Source organism: Dipteris shenzhenensis, chromosome 1 (genome assembly GCF_047967505.1).
Source record: "Dipteris shenzhenensis isolate YYH24624 ecotype China chromosome 1, Dip_SZ_1.0, whole genome shotgun sequence".
Lineage (NCBI taxonomy): Eukaryota > Viridiplantae > Streptophyta > Polypodiopsida > Gleicheniales > Dipteridaceae > Dipteris > Dipteris shenzhenensis.
In genome coordinates, this window is record NC_141596.1 from 33,494,047 (window position 1) to 33,513,216 (window position 19,170).

A 19,170-nucleotide genomic window follows, 5' to 3' on the forward strand; every position below is an offset into this window, starting at 1 on the left:
GCTCAATGGTAGCATCCCGAATCATGCCCTTTGTGCCTGGAGAAAGATGATGGCAATATGTTTCCCCCCCCCTCCTAGTTACCATTGACACCCTTCGTCTCCTAACAGAAGAAATATTCATTCACACCGACCAGCCCAGCTACTTCCATTTTTTCAAGACTTGTTTTGGGCCCTTGGATGCTTCTAGCTTTTGAACTCTATGGTTTCTTAGGACCTAGGAACCTACGAGCTCACTAATGTAACACTTACTATTGAAAGAAGTACCCTGCTAACAGGTTTGGTCACTGGAATCGTTACGCAACTGTCGTTTGGCTTGAAGTGTATCTACTACATCACACAGTTTGTGACTACCGGTAGCAGCGACCCTTGGAGACGCTCCAATATCTATAGATGGTCGTAAGGCTTGTCGGACTCTACAAAATTGGTTGGTTGGATGCAATGCTTTTGCAGATCTCTGGGTATGCAGTAGTTTCATTTATTTACTTGGCTTTCTTTGTGTTTCCTAGCTCTACTACTGAGTGAGCAATCGGTGAGGAAGCCATGCACTGCTACTAATATACTTGGCTACAAACACGACGTTTATTTGAGTAGAATGTGAGAAACTACTCTGTAGAGAAGTTGCGTAGAGCAAACGCCTTAGCATCGATGTCACTACCGAGCTTTTTCCTCCTCTGGGTCGCATATACTATACTTTATGCATGCAACTAGCCTCCTTCCAGAGACCCTCGAGGTAGATGCACGGAGACTTCTACAAACTCTCTCCCCTGTATGTGAATGCAGAGAGATACCTCCTGGGAAAGTTGTAAGTGCTCATTTACCTTGGAATCGACAACCTCTTACTCTTTTTCGATCCAAAATTGACTTCAATTGAGATCTCCCTTTGACCATGATATACAGATTGATCGGAAAGTCCTTTTGCATATTATCTACTAACACAGGCTCATTTTGGAGACACTACTGTTAAGGGAGTATTGTTTTGTTTACTGTACTTTATGGGACTTTTTGCATGCGTACTTATTGGGTGATCCTTCCCGTGCCCTTTCCTTTTCCTTTTTCTTGTTGGGTGCATTCTTTCATGATATTCATGTACTTAGCCATTTAATAACCTTTGATTGGGATGATGGAAGTTGATATGATCTCAGGTACCCCATGCTTGAGGGGATCACTAGAAAAAGGTTTGGACCCTTGATGATTTAGTATATTGTTGAACTAATTCTTCGGATACACTTGGACATGTTGTGATCATGGTAGTTTGCCTTGTATGGAGAGAATCTACAATGGAATGTAATAGCTATTTACTAAGCGAAGAGAATAGTCTTGGGACCTTATGCAAATACTGGAAGGCAAGAATCATACACATTGAGGATCTCCATAGGCATTTCCTAGTTGGGCCTACATATGTCTAATAATGGAATTGAAACTGCATCTATGGCTTCGTTGTTTACACTTCACTTTTGCGAACTAGCTAATTGCAGTAATTTACCGGTTGTAACAGAATACTGGAAGGCAAGAATCATACACATTGAGGATCTCCATAGGCATTTCCTAGTTGGGCCTACATATGTCTAATAATGGAATTGAAACTGCATCTATGGCTTCGTTGTTTACACTTCACTTTTGCGAACTAGCTAATTGCAGTAATTTACCGGTTGTAACAGCAACAACTTTTAGCTATTTGTTAGAGAGTATAACTTCTACTACAAATGTTCGATTGATACACTTCCAAAATAAAAATTATAGCTTGTCCAAAGATTACTTGAGAGCGTAGTAATTTACTGGCTATAACAAAACAGCAACTTTTAGCTGTTTTGTAGAAGGTATAACTTTTGTTATAAATGCCTGATCGATATGCTTTCAAAAGAAAAATTATAGCTCGTCCATAGATCTGCAGCTTCTCAGTTCAAGTTAGAATGCGATTCTTTATGTATCAGAAGATATGCAGCATGCAATATGGCTGTCCACAAATGTCTGACACTACTTGAGAATGGAGTCCTTTGTAAAATTGATTACCATTTTCTTATAACATCCTCTATTTTGGGATAGTAAAAAACATGTTATCTAATTCAGGATGTACTTTAGACATGCTTCATCTTAACCCCCCATATGGATATAGATGTCTTGAGAATTACTTGTATAAGCACTTGATAAAATTTATAAATGCCAACTACCTTGAAAATGCTAAGATTTTATTAATGCTAATCTAGATTGAGTGACAAGGATAACAACGGTGTGCCAGCCTTGAAGCCTGGCTTCCACATTAAAAATGTATTGTTCTAACTTTCATTTTTGTTGTGATGGTGCCAGATGAGCTGGCACACCTCTCCATTGAATTTGCAAGTAGTCTTGGGCATGGTATTGCAGGCAAGGATGTTGGCAACCTTAAAGGATACACTTGGGAGACTTATGATGAGAGATATAGTACTCTTGACCCTATCATGCACACTTAGAGAAATATATATGTTAGCAATGAGAACTGAAAATTGAACTACCTTGTAACTTGTTGAATTTAGATACTATGGTATGGTTTTTGCCATTGGGGAAATTGATAAGGAGTTATTCTCTTGGATTCTTGATTAGAGATATAGCTATAAATTATTCTCTTGGATTCTCGATTAGAAATGTAGCTAGAGTAATTAGATAGAATTCTTCTTACTTAGTGATTCTCTTTGCTGCACCCTTAAGCATTAACATAAATAGAATTATAGTCATGATTAAACAATGGTTGCCAAGGGTGACATACCGATACTTATTAGCTCCTTCCCCCCCCCCATGCCATTACTTTATTTATACAACCCCCCATTACCTTATCTTTTAAAACCCATTACTTTGTACATCCCCCCCATGCCATTACTTTATGTATTTAACCCCCATTATTATATCTTTCAAAACCCTTTACTTTGTACACACCCCCCTCCCATGCTTCCCATTTTTGCCATTCCTTCACTTATACAACCCCCCTTTACGTTTTTTTGAAAAACCCATTACTTTATACAAACTATACAAACCCAAATCATTCCCCCGCCCCCCCTCTTATTTTATTTATACAACCCCCATTACTTTATTATTCCTCCCCTCCCATTACTTTATATTAACCCCCCTTACTTTCTTTTCTTTTTTGCCATTAGTTTAATCTTTCATGCCCCTCCCCCTCCTCTTTTCTCCTATTAATTTGTTATCCTTTCTTATAAGCATTAATTCTTACTAGTTAATAGCATTTTTTATATTGCTCTCATTTTACTTTTAATAATATACTTTATGGCATTTTTATTGCTTCCTATTTCTTATCTTCTTCTTTTACACCATCTCTTACACATATACACATGCACGCTTTCTTCTTTGTTGTTTTTTACACACACACATTCACATTAACATACACACACTTGGGACACACTTATCACATCTCCCCTCCCCCCTCTGCTTTCTTATAAGCATTAATTCTTAACTAGTTATTAGTATTATTTATAGCCCCTTTATTTTATTTTTATTAATATTATTTATGTCATTCTTATTGGCCTCCTATTTCTTATCTTCTTCTTTTACACACGCACTTACACATAAACACACACACTTTCTTTTTTTTTTGTTCTTAACACACACACACACACACATTAACATACACACACTTATGCGCCACCCCCTCGCCCACCCCCCCTCCCCCCCGTGCTCTTCTGCCTTCACTTAGATTAGGTACCTTAATGTTATGGCATACTTTATATTATTTATTGACATTATGCTAATTCATATGCATTAGTTGATTGGCATTACACTTTTTCTTAAGCTTACATTTTCCTCTCTATGCCTCACATGCACCACTTACAAACTTAAACACACTCTTAGACTTTCCATATATTCTCCTATATAACCGAAGACCCAACCCAGCCCCTCTCCCTCTTCTGCCTTCATTTAGATTATGTAACTTAATGTTGTGGTGCAGTTTATATTATTTATTGACATTATACCAATGCATATGCATTAGTATTTTGGCATTATACTTTTTCTTAAGCTTACGTTTTCCTCTCAATGCCTCACACGCACCACTTACAAACATAAACACACTCTTAAACCTTTCCATATACACTTGTATACAACCTAAGACCCAACCCAAACTACTAAACCCCCCCCTTCCCAACATCTCCCAACGCACTTCCCACTACCTTCAAATGAAATCTAATGCTTTCATACCCTTCACAAGTGGTGTTCAAATGTCTTCTTACATGCATTCTTCAGTAGCGGTCGAACGTCCTCTTTGTGGGACCAAACTGTATTGTTGTTCTTCTACTAATAAATACATTTTTAAATTCCTATTCTTTTTACTTATATATATATATATATATATATCCATTTATTTACTTGTCTCTTATGCATATCAATTGGGTGATTTAACTTATATATTGTCCCTTATGTAATTAATATTATCCCCTATGTATATCAATTTCGAGATTAGTTAACTTATGTTGGTTTGGCTCGAAAATACATGATGTATTAATAATTAATTAATGTATAAATTTTTTCCTCTTTTAAGCTTTACTTTTTCAATCTCCTTCTAATTTCTTCTTTTTATTATAAAACCCTTCAAGTCTTCTCATCTCTCCTCTCCCTCTAGTCATGTACCTTACCCTCTTCCTAAAGTCTTCTCATTTCGCCTCTCTCTCTAGTCATGTACCTTCCCTCTCCATCACGTCTTCTCACCCCTATCTCTCTAGTCGTGTACCTTCCCTCTCCATCACATCTTCTCACCTCTCTTCTCTCTCTATTCACATGTCTTCCACTCTAACTCACCTCCCCTCTCTTTCTCTCACTCTTCTTTCTCTCTATGTCCACTTCACTCCCTTCCCTCTTCTCTCACCTAGGGGCCGCGGCCCCCAAGAGTCCTTTCTCTCTCTTCCTTCTCTCTCTCTCCCCTCCCCTTCCCTCCTTGCTCTCACTCCTCTCCCTCCCTTACTCCTCTCACTCTCCTCTCATCCCTGGGGGCCGCGGCTGCCAGGGCTTCTATCTCTCTCTCCTCTCCTCCCCTCACTTTCTGTCTCTCCTCCCCTCATTCCTCTCACTTCTCTCACCTTCTATCTATCTCTCCTCTCCTCCCCTTCTACCCTCCCCTCACTTTCTCTCTCTCTCTCTCTCCTCCCCTCATTCCTCTCACTTCTCACCTACCCTCCCCTCACTTTCTCTTTCTCTCTCCTCCCCTCATTCCTCTGACTTCTCTCACCTGTGGAGTTCGCGGCCGCCAAGGCTTCTCCTCTATCCTTTCTATCCTCTCTCTTTCCTCAATTTCTCTCTCTCCTCTCCCTCCCCTCACTCCTCTGTCTCTCTCCTCTCCTATCTCTCTCTCCTCCCCTCCCCTTTCCCTCACTCCCCTCCCTCCACTCACTTTCTCTCTCTATCCTCTCCTCCCTCCACTCATTCCTCTCACCCCTGGGGGCCGTGGCCGCCAGAGCTCCTCCTTCTCTCTCCTCTATCTCCTCACTCCCCTCTCTTCCCTCACTTTCTCTCTCTACTCTCCCTCTCCTCACTCCTCTTTCTCTCTCCCTCCCCTCATTCTCTCTCTTCTCTCCCTTTCCTCACTCCTCTCACCCTGGGGGCCACGGCTGCCAGGACCTCTCTCTCTCTCTCTCTCTCTCTCTCTCTCTCTCTCTCTCTCTCTCCCCCCTCACTCCTCTCTCTCTCTCTCTCTCTCCCCTCCCTCTCTATGCTGCCCTCTCTCTCTCAGCCCCGCTCAGCCCCTACCGCTGAGCCCCTCTGCCTCAACCACCCCTCACCCGCTCCTCTCCGCCTCTCTCCTGCTAGCCTTACTCAGCCCCTCCCTCTAGCCCCCGATAGCCCCTGCCCAACCCCTCCCGCTAGCCCCTATCACTCAGGCCCTCCCACTAGCCCCTCTGCCTCAGCCACCCCTCACCCGCTCCTCTTCGCCTCTCTGTGCTTTGCCTATGCTCCCCTCCCCTACCATCTCCCCTCCCTCTCTACACTGCCCTCCCTCTCTTAGCCCTGCTCAGTAGCCCCTCCCACTAGCCCTCGATAGCCCCCCCTCCCCTACCGTCTCCCCTCCCTCTCTACATTGCCCTCCCTCTCTCAGCCTCGCTCAGCCCCTCCCGCTAGCCCCTGCTCAGCCCCTCCCGTTAGCCCCTATCGCTCAGCGCCTCCCGCTAGCCCCTCCGCCTCGGCCACCCCTCACCCGCTCCTCTCTGCCTCTCTCCAGCTTACCTCAGCCACCCCTCACCTCCTTCTCACTTTCCGCCTCCGCCATGCCTCAGCCTCAGCCACCCCTCCACCTTGCCTCGCCTCAGCCTCGCCTCACTCTTCGCCTCGCCTCCCCTCACCTCCTTCTCTGCTTCCTCCCTCTGCCGCCACCTCCCCCTCCTACCCCAGCAGCTTCCTCCCCTCCATCCCCCCACCTCGTGCTCAAACCTCTCTCTCTCATACCCTTCTCTCTCTCCTCCCTCCCTCCTTTCCTCCCTCTCTCTCCCCCTCCACCCCTCCATCCCCCCACCTCCCTCTCGAACCTCTCTCTCTCATACCCCCCCTCTCTCTCCTCCCTCCCTCCTTTCCTCCCTCTCTCTCCCCCCTCCACTTCCCTCTTCCTCCTGGAGGCCGCGATCCCTAAGGCTCCTCTCTTTCTCTCTAAACTTTCTCTCTCTCTCTCTAGTTCCTCTCACCTCTCTCTCTCATACCCGCCTCTCTCTCTCCTCCCTCCCTTCTTTCCTCCCTCTCTCTCCTCCCTCCAGTTCTTTCTTCCTCCTAGAGGCAAAAATGGTAAAACGGTATTTAATGCTCAATCAACCATGCAATGCATATCTGATCGGCATAATACTTTACTTGCACCTCAACCTAGGTAATATTGACTTGTTTAAAAAAAGGCACACCCATCATATAAGTACTTGGTTGGATAACACACCTAAGGGCGTGTTTTTTTACGGATGTGCATATCACTAGGGGGGAAAGGGTGTATAATGCATGATCAATCATGCAAAGCATATCCAATGGTCACAATACTTTTCATGCACCTCAACCTAGTTTAACTTGACTTGGGTCACAATTTGTTGCACGCACCTCAACCTAGTTGAAACGGACTTGCGTGCAAAGTGGAGCCCCCATCTGAGAAGTACTTGTTTGAATAACACACCTAGGACCGTGTTTTTTTATGGTTGTGCATGACACTAAGGCGAAAACGGTGTTTTATGCTTGATCGACAATGCAAAGCATATCCGATGGGTACAATACTTTGCACACACCTTCAACTAGGTGGAATTCACTTACATGCAAAGTGGCATGCCCATCCCATAAGTACTTGATCGGATAACATACCTAGTAGCGTGTTTTTTTACGGCACACCTAGGACCGTGTTTTTTTATGGTTGTGCATGACACTAAGGCGAAAACGGTGTTTTATGCTTGATCGACAATGCAAAGCATATCTGATCGGTACAATACTTTGCACACACCTTCAACTAGTTGGAATTCACTTACATGCAAAGTGGCATGCCCATCCCATAAGTACTTGATCGGATAACATACCTAGTAGCGTGGTTTTTTACGGATGTGCATGACACTAGAGCAAAAATGGTATTTAATGCTCGATTGACACTGCAAAAGATATCCGATGGGCACAATACTTTTCCTACGCCTTAACCTAGGTGGTATTGACATGTTTTCAAAGAGGCACACCCATCCAATAAGTACTTGGTCAGATAACACACCTAAGGGCGTGCTTTTTTACGGAATGTGCATATCACTAGGGGAAAAATGGTATATAATGCATGATCGACCATGCAAAGCATATCCGATGGTCACAATATTTTGCATGCACTTCAACCTAGTTGACACGGACTTGCGTGCAAAGTGGAGCTCCCATCTGAGAAGTACTTGTTTGAATAAGACACCTAGGACTGTGTTTTTTTATGGTTGTGCATAACACAAGAGCAAAAACGGTGTTTTATACTTGATCGACAATGTAAAGCATATCTGATGGGCACAATACTTTGCACACACCTTCAACTAGGTGGAATTTACTTACATGCAAAGTGGTCCACCCATCCCATAAGTACTTCATCGGATAATATACCTAGCAGTGTGTTTTTTTATGGATGTGCATGACACGAGCAAAAATGGTATTTAATGCTTGATCGACAATGCAAAGGATATTCGATGGGCACAATACTTTTCCTACACCTTAACCTAGGTGATATTGACATGTTCTCAAAGAGGCACGCCCATCCAATAAGTACTTGGTTAGATAACATACCTAAGGGCATGCTTTTTTACGGATGTGCATATCACTAGGGGAAAAACGGTGTATAATGTGTGATCGACCATGCAAACCATATTTGATGGTCACAATACTTTGCAAGCATCTCAACCTAGTTGAAACGGACTTGCATGCAAAGTGGAGCCCCCATCTGAGAAGTACTTGTTTAAATAACACACCTAGGACCGTGTTTTTTATGGTTGTGTATGACATAAAGGCAAAACCGGTATTTTATGCTTGATCGACAATGCAAAGCATATCCGATGGCATAATACTTTGCACATACATTAAACTAGGTGAAATTGACTCACATGCATAGTGAAGCGCCCATCCCATAAGTACTTGATCGGATAACGTACCTAGTAGCGTGTGTTTTTTTACGGATGTGCATGACACTAGAGCAAAAATGGTATTTAATCCTCGATCGACAATGAAAAGGATATCCGATGGGCACAATACTTTTCCTACGCCTCAACCTAGGTGGTATTGACATGTTGTGAAAGAGGCACACCCATCCAATAAGTACTTGGTCAGCTAACACCCCTAAGGGCATGCTTTTTTACGGATGTGCATATCACTAGGGAAAAAACGGTGTATAATGTGTGATCGACCATGCAAAGCATATCTGATGGTCACAATACTTTGCACGCACCTAAACCTAATTGAAACGGACTTGCGTGCAAAGTGGAGCCTCCATCTAAGAAGTACTTGTTTGAATAACACACCTAGGACCATGTTTTTTTATGGTAGTGCATTATACTAAGGCAAAAATGGTGTTTTATGCTTGATCGACAATGCAAAGCATATTCGATGGGCATAATACTTTGCACACACCTTAAACTAGGTGAAATTGACTTACATGGAAAGTGGAGCACCCATCCCATAAGTACTTGATCGGATAACATACCTAGCATCGAGTTTTTTTATGGATGTGCATGACACTAAGGCAAAAATGGTATTTAATGCTCGATCGACCATGCAAAGAATATCTGATGGACACACTACTTTTCCTATGCCTCAACCTAGGTGGTATTGACATGTTTCAAAGAGACACACCCATCCGATAAGTACTTGGTCAGATAACATATTTAAGGGCGTGTTTTTCTGCGGATGTGCATCACTATGGGAAAAATGGTGGATAATGCGTGATCGACCATGCAAAGCATATCCGATGGTCACAATACTTTGCATGCACCTCAGCCTAGTTGAAAGAGACTTGCGTGCAAAGTGGATCCCCCATCTAACAAGTACTTATTTGAATAACACACCTAGGAGCGTGTTTTTTTATGGTTGTGCATGACACTAAGGCAAAAACGGTGTTTTATGCTTGATCAATAATGCAAAGCATATCCGATGGGCACAATACATTGCACACACCTTCAACTAGGTGGAATTGACTTACATGCAAAGTGGCGTGCCCATCCCATAAGTACTTGATAGGATAACATATCTAGCAGCGTGTTTTTTTACGGATGTGCATGACATGAGCAAAAATGGTATTTAATGCTCGATCGACCATGCAAAGAATATCCGATGGGCACAATACTTTTCCTATGCCTCAACCTAGGTGGCATTGAAATGTTCTCAAAGAGGCACACCCATCGGATAAGTAATTGGTCAGATAACATACCTAAGGGCATGTTTTTTTGCAAATGTGCATATCACTACGGAAAAAACGGTGGATAATGCGTGATCGACCATGCAAAGCATATCCGATGGTCACAATACTTTGACGCACCTCAACCTAGATAAAATGGACTTGGGTGCAAAGTGGATCCCCCATCTAAGAAGTACTTATTTGAATAAGACACCTAGGACCATGTTTTTTTATGGTTGTGCATGACACTAAGCCAAAAACGGTGTTTTATGCTTGATCGACAATGCAAAGCATATCCAATGGGCACAATACTTTGCACACACCTTCAACTAGGTGGAATTGACTAATTAGACATATTGCCCTCCATGCTCATAGTTTGGTCTGTGCTTGATTCGTATTCAAACAATGGTCCTAGCACAGATGATGTACTGTTCAATGAAGATCTTTCCCTAGCGGTTAGACTTGAGCCCAAAACGACCTCTAAGTCAACATTTGAAGCACTATCTTCTGGAACAATTTCAGGTCCTAAGATACGTCCGGACCTAAGATGCATGTATGTTTCTAAGGTTCAGGTTGGATTTGAGCTATGCTATCAAAGTGTTCAAGTTGTAACAATCAAAATGTGCAAGTATGGTGGAGAGAATTATTGCAATGCGCTGTAATAATTATTGCAGCGCCCTGAATTATTGGGGCTTCTTACTCACTCAGTCTGGTCAATGCACTTGTGTTATGGAAATGTTAACCCATGCAAAGTGGCATGCCCATCCCATAAGTACTTGATCGGATAACATTCCTAGCATCGTGTTTTTTTACAGATGTGCATGACGCTAGAGCAAAAATGGTATTTAATGCTCGATTGACAATGTAAAGGTATCCGATGGGCACAATACTTTTCCTCCACCTCAACCTAGGTAGTATTGACATGTTATCAAAGAGGCACACCCATCTGATAAGTACTTCGTCAAATAACACACCTAAGGGCGTGCTTTTTTATGAATGTGCATATCACTAGGGGGAAAATAGTGTATAATGCGTGATCGACCATGCAAAGCATATCCGATGGTCACAATACTTTGCACGCACCTCAACCTAGTTGAAACAGACTTGCATGCAAAGTGGAGCCCCCATCTGAGAAGTGCTTGTTTGAATAACACACCTAGGACCGTGTTTTTTTATGGTTGTGCATGACACTAAGGCTAAAACGGTGTTTTATGGTTGATCAAAAATGCAAAGCATATCCGATAGGTACGATTTTTTGCACACACCTTAAACTAGGTGGAATTGACTTACATGTAAAGTGGTGCCCATCCCATAAGTACTTGATCAGATAACATACCTAGCAGCGTGTTCTTTTATGGATGTGCATGACACCAAGGCAAAAATGGTATTTAATGCTCGATCAACCATGCAAAGCATATCCGATGAGCACAATACTTTTCCTACGCCTTAACCTAGGTGGTATTGACATGTTTTCAAAGAGGCACACCCATCCGATATGTACTTGGTCAGATAACACACCTAAGGGCATGTTTTTTTGTGGATGTGCATATCACTACAAGAAAAACGGTGTATAATGCATGATCGACCATGCAAAGCATATCCGATGGTCACAATACTTTGCACGCACCTCAACCTAGTTAAAACAAACTTGCGTGCAAAGTGGAGCCCCCATCCGATAAGTACTCAAGTGTTTGAATAACACAACTAGGACCGTGTTTTTTTATGGTTGTGCATTACACTAAAGCAAAAATGGTGTTTTATGCTTGATCGACCATATCCAATGGGCATAACACTTTGCACACACCTTAAACTAGGTGGAATTGCTTACATGCAAAGTGGCATGGCCATCCCATAAGTACTTTATCGGATAACATACCTAGCAGCATGTTTTTTTACGGATGTGCATGACACTAAGGTAAAAATGGTATTTAAAACTCGATCGACCATGCAAAGCATATCCGATGTACACAATACTTTTTCTATGCCTTAACCTACCTAGGTGGTATTGACATGTTTTCAAAGAGGCACACCCATCCGATAAGTACTTGGTCAGATAACACACCTAAGGGCGTGTTTTTTTACGGATGTGAATATCACTACAAGTAAAACGGTGTATAATGCGTGATCGACCATGCAAAGCATATTCTATGGTCACAATACTTTGCACACACCTTAATATAGTTGAAACAGACTTGCGTGTAAAGTGGAGCCCCCATCCGATAAGTACTTGTTTGAATAACACACCTAGGACCATGTTTTTTTATGTTGTGCATTACACTAAGGCAAAAATGGTGTTTTATGCTTGATCGACAATGCAAAGCATATCCGATGGGCATAACACTTTGCACACACCTTAAACTAGGTGTAATTGACTTACATGCAAAGTGGCATTCCCATCCCATAAGTACTTGATCAGATAACATACCTAGCAACGTGTTTTTTTACGAATGTGCATGACACTAAGGCAAAAATGGTATTTAATGCTCGATCGACCATGCAAAGCATATCCGATGGGAACAATACTTTTTCTATGCCTTAACCTAGATAGTATTGACATGTTTTTAAAGAGGCACACCCATCCAATAAGTACTTGGTCAGATAACACACCTAAGGGCGTGTTTTTTTGTGGATGTGCATATCACTATAGGAAAAACGGTGTATAATGCGTGATCGACCATGCAAAGCATATCCGATGGTCACAATACTTTGCATGCACCTCAACCTAGTTGAAACAGACTTGTGTGCAAAGTGGATCCCCCATCCGATGAGTACTGGTTTGAAAAACACACCTAGGACCGTGTTTTTTTATGGTTGTGTATGACACTAAGGCAAAAACGGTGTTTTATGCTTGATCGACAAAGCAAAGCATATCCGATGGGCACAATACTTTGCACACACATTAAACTAGGTGGAATTGACTTACATGCAAAGTGGCACACCCATCCCATAACTACTTCATTGGATGACCTACCTAGCAATGTGTTTTTTTATGGATGTGCATGACACTAAGGCCAAAATGGTATTTAATCCTTGATCGACCATGCAAAGGATATCCGATGGGCATAATACTTTTCCTATGCCTCAACCTAGGTGGTATTGACTTGTTCTCAAAGAGTCATACCCATCCGATAAGTACTTGGTTGTATGACACACCTAAGGGCGTGTTTTTTTTCGGATGTGCATATCACTAGGGGAAAAATAGTGTATAATGCATGATCGACCATGGAAAGCATATTCATGGTCACAATAATTTGCACGCATCTCAACCTAGTTGAAATGGACTTGCGTGCAAAGTGGAGCTCCCATCTAAGAAGTACTTGTTTGAATAACACACTAGGACCGTGTTTTTTTATGGTTGTTCATGACATTAAGGCAAAAACGGTATATTATGCTTGATCCACAATGCAAAGCATATCCGATGGGCACAATACTTTGCACAAACCTTAAATTAGGTGGAATTAACTTACATGCAAAGTGGCGCACCCATCCCATAACTACTTGATCGGATAACATACCTAGCATCGTGGTTTTTTATGGATGTGCATGACACTAAGGCAAAAATGGTATTTAATGCTTGATCAACCATGCAAAGGATATCCAATGGGCACAAAACTTTTCCTATGCCTCAACCTAGGTGGTATTGACTTGTTTTTAAAGTCACACCCATTCGATAAGTACTTGGTTATATAACACACCTAAGGGAGTGTTTTTTTACGGATGTACATATCACTAGGGGAAAAACGGTGAATAATGCGTGATCGACCATGCATATCCGATGGGCACAATACTTTTCCTATGCCTCAACCTAGGTGGTATTGACTTGTTTTCAAAGAGGCACACCCATCTGATAAGTACTTGCTCAGATAACACACCTAAGGGCATGTTTTTTTATGGATGTTCATATCATTAGGGAGAAAGTAGTGTATAATGCGTGATCGACCATGCAAAGCATATCTGATGGTCACAATACTTTGAACGCACCTCAACCTAGTTGAAACTCACTTGCGTGCAAAGTGTAGCTCCCATCTGAGAAGTACTTGTTTGGATAACACACCTAGGACCGTGTTTTTTTATGGTTGTGCATGACACTAAGGCAAAAACGGTGTTTTATGCTTGATCGACAATGCAAAGCATATCTGATGGGCACAATACTTTACAAACACCTTAAACTAGGTGGAATTGACTTACATGTAAAGTGGCGCACCCATCCCATAAGTACTTATTCAAATAACACATCTAGGACCTTGTTTTTATAGTTGTGCATGACACTAAGGCAAAAACGGTGTATAATGTAGGATTGCCTATGCAAAGCATATCTAATGGAAAAAATAGTTTGCATATCCGTGAACCTATGTGGTGTTGAGTTTCATGCAAAGTGATGCTTCCATACCATAAGTACTTGTTCGGATAACATACCTAGGAGCACGTTTTTTAACTGTAGTGTATATCACAAGGATGAAAATGTTGTATAATGCATGATTAACAATGTAAATCATATCCGATGGGCATTATACTTTGCGCACACCTCAACCTAGGTAGTATTGATTTGTGTGCTGTTATGGATAAAATTGTCTAAGGAAAAAGGCATTAATATGTATGTGTGTTTGTATATGTGGCAATAGTATAATAAAATATGATGTGCATAGGGCCCAAGGTTGAGGTGGCAGGGCATGACCATGTGCCACCCTTCCATGTAAGAGGACCCATAAGGTGTGTTGTACATAATCCATGATAGTAATATTATAAAATGCAAGGTGGCATGGCTCCTCCATGTGCCACCCCTCCACCTAGACTGCATTTAGTGAGATATGGCTCAAAGTCCATGGGAGAAGCAATATAAAATAGGTGGAGATGGCTATTATATTGAGTTATTCCCTCCATATGGGATAGGCCCATGTGGGGGAGGTATAGAAGGTCTAAGAGAGCAAGTTAAATAATGGGGAAAGTAGGATGAGGTGGCAAGATTCCTTGTGCCAGCCCTCCACTTGTCCTCCTAGAGGTTTGAACATATTATAAAATTGGAAAGAGACCAAGGGAGTATCATAGACTTGAGATATGGGGCTTGATTTATGTGGAAAATTGAGGCAAAGGGTTGTCGCACACAATTGAGAGTGCGTAACCACCTAGCTCACATGGGAGACTTTTCCACACACACCATGCATGTGGGAGGATACATTAATGTGGAGAGACCCCCTCTTTTGATATTTCCTCTCATTCCTTTCTTTCAAATAAAGTATGGTTCTCTTCCCTTGATGTCTCCATCTCTACATTCCTCCTCCTACCACGTACATGCTTCTCTTCCCCTTCTCCTTTTCCCCTTGTGTCATAGTCTCCCTCTTCCTTCCCTCCATTTCTAATTCCTTTTTCCCTCCTATGACAACCGTTCGCTCTCATGATCTCCTTTTCTCCATGGCCCTTGAGCGTCGCCATGCCTAGCCTCTAGCCTCTGGTCTCGGTTTCTTTTCTAGCTAATAGATTTGGTGTGGCTGCTGGGATTCGAGCCCAGGTCTCCACGGCTAGTGGCGAATCTTCTACTCATATGGGTCACATCTATAAAACTATACCATTTGTGCTCTTTCTAAGCTATTGCGCGTGCATTTGATTCGCGTGTCTCCTGTGCGACAGTTTTTTTTCGGGACTGCTGCAACTTCTGGTTGCGGATAGTTTTCTGTGTTCACCCGCGCGACAGTTCTCTGGACTGCTGCAACTTCTGGTTGCGGACAGTTTTCTGCGTTCACCCGCGCGACAGTTCTCTGGACTGCTGCAGCTTCTGGTTGCGGACAGTTTCTGCATTCACCTGCGCGACAGTTCTCTGGACTAACAGCAGATCCCGCGCCCCCCCTCTCTCTTCTCTTCCTCTCTTTCTCTTTCTCTTTCTCTTTCTCCTCTCCTCTCTTTTTATTAAAGAGTAGGATTGGAACCCAAGACCTCCCCCTTCACAAAAGAAAGTCTTATCATTGGGACAACAAGTTGGAAGTGGTAAAAATGTAATGATTTTTGTTCATATATTGAAATCGCGGGAACTGTAACTCTCTAACCGTAGGGAGTTTGCTCTTGCTGTAAAAAGCAAAAATACTTCATTTTATGTGCTCTATCCACATCTCTTGCTAGATCGCCGATTCAGAACTTCTCCAAGCTCACTTCACGGATGCACGCCACACGAGAAGGGTGGACATTTATGTCACTTCTCGACGTGTTTAAGGAGTTGGTGCCTGTTTCTCCGCACCTTACGGCTACCAATGCATGAGATGTCTTCCTTGATCTTCATGTCGACCTTCAACAGCTGATTGTCCAGTGCATTATTGAAGGAGATGACGGGTGGAATGATACACTATGGATGATTCATGGTGAAGAACTACTGATACGCTGGGAGGATTTTGACTTTACTTCTACTCATTGTGCAGTGATCGAACTACTTGCTGCTTCAGAGGTAATTAAAACGGTGTCCTTCATCGAAGGGTGGGATGCTCCCCAAGCTTGGGGGGAGATTTGGTGCATCTGCTTGTTGATTCCTGTGGATAAGCTCGTCCTGAATGGTTTATTCACAATCTCATTACAAAGGTTTCTAGGCCTCGGCTATGGTTGGTAATGTTTCGACCAAGGAATCCATTTGTACCTAATCAGTCTTTTGTGCCTCATTTCGAGCTTCAAATTGTAATTCTTTTTGGGCTTAAGATAAACTATCAACAAAGGATTGCAAGCTTATTTGGTGTTGAACGTTTGGCTCAAGTGTTGAATTCTCCCCACCCTCTCCTCCTACCTATCTTGGACTACCGAGAAACTTGGGATGTCCGAATTTTAGTCTTGGTGTGATGACATCTTGGATTCTTCAATTTGATGGAGCTTACAAACCTTCGACCAAGGCGGCTGGCGTGGGTGTGAAGCTCACTTCACCGGGTGGTGAGGAGTATTGTTACAGCAAGTCTTCACCCACAAGTACTTACAATCAAGCTGAGTACTCGGCGCTCATTTTTGGGCTACAAAAGGCACAAGAACATCATGCCAAGTAATTGGAGGTGCAAGGAGATTCTCAACTAGTGTGTGAACAAGTTAGTGGAAGGTGGAAGATGCGGAGCAAAGGCTTGGTTCCACGACATCAACAAGCCTTGGAACTTTGCAACCAATTTGAAGAGGTAAAAATTCAGCATATCCCTCGAGCTCGAAATCTTGTTGCTGATTTCTTGGCACGTGAAGCTTGTACTTCAATCACGCATGATGCGAGTGGAAGCGCCACCCCAACAAAGCCGCAAGCCACGAAGGAGGGTGATCATTTGTAAGGAATGCAAAGGTTGTGGTCATCATGAAACTAAGTGTTGGGCATACTTAATACGAGTTCATCGACTTCGGAAGATCATCAGGAGGGTTCTCAAGGACATTGCTCAAAAGAAGGATGCCAGACCGCACACCCCTTGAAGAAATAGCATGGCGACTACAAGAACTGGAAGAAGCTGAAGGTGATGTGCAAGCTCTCCAACTGTTGACATTTGTCATGGCATTCTTGTTTGCCGTGATGAACAACCTCATGCAACGCCGCGCCTCTAACCCTCGCTTGTAAAGATCGATGTGATATCATGAGGGTTGGTCCTTTTAAGATTGTCTATGTGCTATTCTATGCTGAAGATTCTTCTCGTGTAATATTTCACACTACACCAGTCACACCCTACCCTGCCTATGTGTGCTTTTTGGATGTATCTTCACCCGATTTTCAGTTCAAGCTTCCTCTTACTATTGTTCGTCCATAGATAAGCCCCTCTTTTCCATCTTCCAAGCATGGCTAACATTCCCGTGTTTTGTGGACGGGTAGAAGAAAATCCAAATGAGTATCTTGTGGCCTTCAAGCGCCGTTGTATTTCTCTCAACTTTCTTACTGAAGACAGATGGCTATTGGTTCTTTCCACATTTCTAGAGGGTTTGGCTCAAGTGTGGTATGAGAAGCAAGCCGAAGACGTTCGCTAAAGCTGGCCAAGGTTGACAGCAGCAATGATTGAGTATTTCGGCAAAGAAGCGGAGTCGGAGAATGTGTACTTGCAGGTGGCAAACTTGAAGCAGTCAGAAGGTGAGACGGCACGTCAATATGTGGATCAAGCGGCCGTGCTCCTGGACCGTTTGATTGCCACACAAGAGGACAATGCCGGGTTTCGAGCTGGAATGACTCAGCATGTGTTGGGCTACCTTGTAGCAGGAGCGAGTGATGAATTCCGCCTCAAGCTTAAATGGGAGAATCCAGAAACTATGGTGCTAGCACATGAGATTGCTCAAAAGTTTGATAAAGTTTAGTCTGGACCCCGCTTCAAAGAAGATGATTGTCCCTCCGCAACCCCCTCAATTCCTGCAACAACAACTTGGGGGGTCTAACTCAGGGGCATACCCCCACCCCTCATCAAGGATGTATCCACCGCCTCCACCTCAAATGTATGGTCCTCCCTTAGATGCTTACCCTCAATAAGGTGGATATCCTCACCCTCCGCCTCGAAGATTTCCCCAACCTCGCCCACGAGCCCCCCTCCTCTCTACTCCCATGGCCCCTCCAACTAAAGAGGCCCCCCTTGCAACAGAACCTGGAGTCAATGACCTAGCCAAGGCCCTGAATGATCTTCGGCTTGAGATGGTGGGCATCAGAAATCAAGCCAACCGCCCTCCAAGAGACCGTGCTAATGTTGTATTTATGAGTGCCATCAGAAGGGTCATTATCGCACAGAATGTCCCAATATTCCAAGGGTGAATCTTCTAAGTGAGTCGGGCACTGAGGATTTTGATGTAGAGATCCTCGACCTCGGGAAAAGAAGTCGTGCCACCTCGGACCCCTCTCCAAACCATGGACCGGGCCGCCCCAGGAAGAAGGTGTCCTTCTTAGAGCCGTCAGATGCTGAGATGGCAGACCCACCAACAGAGAAGACTAAAAGATCTCGCAGGAGTAAGTGGTCACCCTCGGATTTTCCCATCGGCTCAGGGCAAGAGGACTATTCGGTCGTTCAGGACCTTGCTCATCGGTCTTTGAGCATCACACTCCCTCAACTAATAGCATTAAGCCCTAAGGTGAGACGTGGGTTGCAGCAAGGTCTCTCAACAAGGAAGAGCAAGAAAAAGGGAAAGGTACGAGAGGTATCTTCTATCTCTGAAGAAATTGATCGGCACCCACATACAGTAGATGTCATCATAGATAATTGCCGTGTCAAAAATGTGTGTGTTGATGGGGGAGCTGCATGTAATATCATGGTGCCCCGAATCATGAAGAAATTGAATTTGAAATGTACAAGGCATTCCTCCACTCGAATCAAGGTAGCAGATGGTCGACGACTCTCCACCATGGGAGTCATTGAGGATTTGCCCATCAC